Consider the following 6,081-nt stretch of genomic DNA (forward strand, 5'->3'; position numbering starts at 1 on the left):
GAAAAAGTGAATCTTGTGTAAGGAACTTAATTCATATCATCAATACATTCAAGATTCATATTATTCTTCTTCTCCTTCTCTTCTATTTGATCTGACATCATCCGTTTGATTGGGATTCCGCACTATCAAACGGATCTGATTGATACACAAGCATTTTGGGGACTTACAATTAGTATCAGAGCTTGGTTGTATCAATCAATTTTTGTCAGATCTGGAGCTTATTTGATCTTATTTTTGAAGGATTCTTGCGTTTTTGGATAGATCTCTGAAAATTAGGGGGGTTTGTTCTTCGCGTTTTTGATAAAAACGAGTTTTTGGAGCAAAAAGAGGTGAAAAACGCTGTTTTTCACGACATTTGAAGCAGTGTTTACGGCCATTGAAGGGTTTACGGCCGTGATCAATTTGCGGCTAGGGTTTCTCGGCGGCGGCGACGTTTACGGCTAGGGTTTCTCGGACGTTTACGGCCCAATCGTTTGCGGCCCAGCAGGAGTTCACAGCCAACTCGTTTACGGCCCATCTTCGATCAGCATCGTTCAGCAGCATTCTTCGTTCAGCAGCAAATCGTCGTAGTCATTCAGCGCTTCCTTAAAAAATTAGGAAGAGTTTTTGCGCCTGCTTGGATTCGAACTCGGGCCATCTACTTCATCAAGAAGGCGCCTTAACCAGTTGAACTAGCTTGCATCACGTTCCATTCCTTCGAAATTTAATTCAAAACCACCCCCAGTCGCTTCTAATTTCACCAATTTGACATCTTTAGCCCAAAATTCAAATTTCTTTTAATTTTAAATTCTATTTTCTTCCAAAATTTTAACTTTTAATTTTTAAATTTTTTAATTTTGACTTTTGACTTAAAATTTTGACTTTGACATTTAAAATTTGACATTTGACTTTAAACTTTGACTTTCTCGTTTAACCTTCAAATTTTCAAATTTAGATTTTCGATTTGACTTTTAAGTTTGACTTTTTAAGTTTGACTTTTAAGGTTGACTTTTGAGTTTTTAGTCAAAGAATTTAAAAAAAAATGAGTTCCGAATCCATTCCGGTAAATGAAGTTTCATGTACTCCAGCTTGTGAAACTACGATTAAATTTCTTCGGGAACAAATTGATTTATTAAAAAGAGAAGTTGAGGACCTGAGATATGAAGGATACCAACTCAGGAAAGGACAGAAACCCCTAAAGGCCCAGTTAGAAACAAAAATAAAGGACTTTAGGAGACTTCAGGAAGACTACAATATCAAATGTGTACATTATGATTATATCAAGAGACAGAATGCTGAGTTAAAAACTGAGCTTGATACATTAAAAGGGCAATTTGAAACTGCAAATTTTGATTTTAAAAAGTTTGATGTATCAAGCGAGGTAGTTGCCAACATGATTGACCATTACCTGCAGTTCAAACGAAACCAACAAAAGGGTTTAGGATACGATAATGTACCTCCTCCTTTTAATCATACATATCAGTATCACCCTTTGTCTAAAGAGGAGATTGCAACGAACCTTTCATGGTGTATGGCAAGCCATCTAGTTTTGTTCAGGAGGATTTATTAATGTTGAAAGTACTAACCTTTCTACTTCCCCTGCAGATCAATCCTTAGATCAGTCAAAGCACAAAGTTGAAGGATCTGTTTCTGATAACAAAACTGTTTCTGAACCTGCTGTTTCTGTTTCAAATGATAACTCTTTTGTTTCCGATGTTAAAATCAATGATACATCTTGTGATGCTTCTGCTACGGATCATGTTGAGTTAAATTTTTTTGACATATTTGATGATTTGTTTGAAAATACTGATGTTACTGTTTTTAGCACATCTACTTCATGTGCAGGTAAAGTAGCAGAGGATGAGAACAAGGAGAACACCATTGAACAAACCAACATCTCCTTGAACTCTGAATCTGTTGCTTCGAACTCAGCTGCTTCTGATCAACCTGTTGTTGAGAAATACAGGTCACCAAATCCAGTGAAACAGAGTGCCTGTTGTAATTGTGCTTATGGGAACAATAAGAGACAAGGCAAAGATACGCCACCAGGGGCAGGAAGAAACAACTTCACAGTGAAAAAGACATGTTTTCACTGTGGAACACCTGGACACATTGCTAGAAATTGTCCTAATCGTGCATACGTTCCCTACTATGCACAAGGCTGGAAGAACGCGCCAAGAGGGAGATACTCCAAAAGAAACCCCTCAAGGTCACGTTCAGACAATGGCGACTGGAACGCGCAGAAGGCCAAGAATCAAACCCACAAGGCCAAGAATCCGAATCCCAAGGGCAAGAAGGGAATGTCGGCCAAGAAGCCCAATCCAAGAGATGCTCCAGTGAAACAAAGACTGATTAGGTCAAAGTCATCTCAACGGCCGACATCAAGATCAAAAGCAAGTACTGAGCCACCCATCAGATCGAAAAAGAAATGGGTTAAACCCAACTACAAATGGGTTCCAAAGGCTCACTCTCCTAAATCTTCTAACGATTCTAATATTTCTTCATCCTCTGTTTGTGATAAACAAGATATGTCATGGGAGAGAGTACCCTGCAATGATGACAAAGGTCGACCCAGTTTCAAAATGGACTGGGTTCCAAAGACCAACTGATCCCGCTCTGTGCTGGAGCAGCTATGGAGGCATATCATCAGACTTTGGTTTGTTGGTAGTGGTTGTTCCAGGCACATGATAGGGGACATCTCTCAACTGTACAACATTCATAACTTTGTTTGGGAGTATGTGTCCTTTGCGGGAAGGGAAGAAAGGAAGGGATCACTCATGGGGTTAGTGCTTAACGATGTGAAGAATTTTTGGATCTGTTCTGAGATTACGCGTGCTGTTCTCAGACCTTCTGGATGCAAATTAAATCGGTGACTTACGGTTTGAGTTTTCTTCTCTATACTCCTGCGTTTTTCTTAAGCTAATTCACTTTAAAGACTAATTTTTGTTTTAGGATAGTTTAAATTTGCGCATTTACTTTCGTTTCTCTCCTATGCACAAATTTAGGGGGAGAAATAAAAACAAAACAAAAATTAGAATATTAAAAAAAAAAACCAAAAACATTAGAAAATCAGAAAATCCAAAAATATGGTGTTAATGAAATGTGCTTGAGGGAGATGTTTTGGGAAGTAATATAGTCATGTGATAACAGGCAATCTGAATCTGTGTAAGGGACTGAATCTGAATTGTCTAGGCTCTGTGTTCGATGCGCTGGTAGGCACAAGAGATTAAAATGGACTTGACTAGGCATTAATGAACTTAAGGAATCTAGAGACTTGAAAAATCTTGACCTAGATAGATCCATTTAGTCTGACAATATGACGCTCAGATAGGTTGAGCAGGGAGATATACATGATAATCCACCGGTCACATTAAAGTAATCCATATCTAGAACTGTGGTTTAACTCTTCCTCGATGTACGGACTCTGTCCTTAATTCCGGTATTGATGGGGCGACTGGGGAATTTCGATAAAGTAGGTCTGTAGGAAATTATTTTCCTACTTTCTTTCTGTTAGTCATATGTTGCCTCCTCTGTGTGATTGAAATACATCCGACCTGGACTGCAACATATGCAACTCTATTTCTATGCATCTTCTATCTATGCAATTCTTCCTGCATGTTAGCCATATGTTGTCTCCTTTGCGTGATTAACCATCCGACCTGGTACACAGCATATGCACCATTCTACTTCTCAATCCCTCTAAATCTGGTTACTCATATGTTTCACCCTCTGCGAGATTGGAAGAGATCCGACCTGGGTGTATAGCATATGCACTCTAAATCTGACTTCTCTCATAATAATTGTCTGCTCACCTAAAGTAAGGAGTACTTTGGAAGTTCATGATTATTGGGGTATGTCAGGAAGCGGGAAACATGTTCTAGTACATTTAAAATTGAACAATCACTAGGTTGTCTATAGATCTTTTTGCTCAATTTAGGTGGACAACAATATCTTTGGTCGTCGTCAGCTGAATGGTCCTTAAGGAATATTATCTAGGATCTTAGGATCACATTGTCTTGTCACTTATAGTATGTTCTAATTTTGTCACAATCTCTTGTGTTTAAGTGGACCACAATACCGGCGATTGACCAGATCTATTCATGAAGGGAGAGGTACTGATAAACGGATAAAGGCTGTCTAAAAACTTTGATCCCAAATCACTCTTAAAGTTAAATATCATTTTTATTTTTGTTAAATTTGTTCATAGTTTCTTCTAATTTAAATATTATGGGAGAATTAAAAATTTTAAAAACCAAACAAAAATCAGAAAATTAAAAATCCAAAAATAGTGTTATTTCTGTTTTATTTCTTTTTCAGAAAATATGAAAAATCCAAAAATATTGCGTGCTAAATTTTTCTTTTAGTTTTGTTTTGTCTTGAATAGTGAATTCAGGTGAAGATGAAACTCATGGAAGTTTGTGTCGAAGATTTCTGAGCCAAGGCTTCATCCGTGATCATCGAAGAATTCTCATTCGAAAGAGCAAGAAATGAAGATTATTCTTTCGACATTCAATCTTTCAACCCCAGAAGCAAGGTGAAGCTACAATTGAAGATTATGTGACGGATTGCATTGAAGCTTCCTCAATCAATCTGCTGCTATCTTGAACCTGCTGAAGTGATCCAGAAGATTTGTTCTCTCTGATGTTCTCTCTGAAGATTCTCAAGCTGAAAGCGCTATCTTTCAAGAATCAGTACATCAAGCTTCCTCACCCAATGTGCGTTCAATGTCAAATTCTGCAGAAAAGCCCAACTGCTCAAGATGAAGTCATTCATTGAAGATTCATCAAGTTCATCTTGAAGTTGTGAAGAATTTGAAGATTAATGCTGAAGCCAAGCTCTCGATGAAGATTGACAAAAAAAGCCAGCTACTTTTTAGGGGGAGCTTGTTGGGTCAATTAAGAAAAGAAAGCTATAAACCAAGGGGGAGATTGTTGGGTCAAAATTATGGTTTATACTTTGCTTTTCTAGGCAACTGTATTTTTCTGTAATGTTTTATGAGTTTACGGTCAGGTTTACGGCCAGGGAGGTGTTTACGGCCGTAAACCCATTTACGGCCCATATTCCCCAAGTATATATATAGGTGGTTGAGGAGGGTTAGATAAACAGAAGAGAGTATACGACCAAGAGGAGCTTAAGTGTGTGTATTCTAAGGTGTGTTAGAGAGAAAAAATGAATCTTGTGTAAGGAACTTAACTCATATCATCAATACATTCAAGATTCATATTATTCTTCTTCTCCTTCTCTTCTATTTTATCTGACATTATCCGTTTGATTGGGATTCCGCACTATCAAACAGATCTGATTGATACACAAGCATTTTGGGGACTTACACCGCTAATGATTTATGGCATGCAAATGACATATAACATTTCGTGAAGATATAACCCAAACATAGGCAGATAAATAAACCAAAGATACGCTTACCCGAACCAATGCAAGATTCCAAACAAAAAATACAAATAAAACCGAAAAGAAATCAAAAGATACATACTCGCAACGTCGCTTGCTGGAATCCTGACCTCCCCTGTCTGACACTGCAAGGCCTGACTCCTCTCTGCTGGGGATCCTTCCTTACCCTCTCGTCCAATCAGTGATACTCAAAGTATCCGACAGGCCCACTTACTGCTCCTACCCTCAACATCGGACAGCCGGCCTTCTTGTGGCCCACCTGATCGCAGTGAAAACATAAGGGGCTTGCCCCCTGAGGACAATCCCTGGTGACGTGACCAACCCTGCCACACTTGTAGCAGCCTAAACCCCTAGAATGACAAACTACATCATGCAGTTTCCCGCACATGTTACACTGAACTCGGCCCTCCTGGCCTCCAAAACGCTAATCAGAAGTCTTGGGTCTCTTCCCGGGAACCTCTACTATATGCACCTGATCTGATCCTCTCTTCCCACGGTGCTCCAAATCGATCTCCCGCTCTTGGGCTCTAGAAATGATATCATTCAGGGTCTCGCACGCTAAAATACCCACGAAATCCCTAATATCATCTCACAGAACGGAATGCGCCCAAGCGCTCATCCAAGATCTCCGAAATACCGCGAGAAATCTCCGATGAGATGAACTCTCGCATCTGCTCACTAATCGGCTCAGCA

Source organism: Lactuca virosa, chromosome 2 (genome assembly GCF_052849685.1).
Source record: "Lactuca virosa cultivar CGN04683 chromosome 2, Lactuca_virosa_CGN04683_v6, whole genome shotgun sequence".
Taxonomy (NCBI): Eukaryota; Viridiplantae; Streptophyta; class Magnoliopsida; order Asterales; family Asteraceae; genus Lactuca; species Lactuca virosa.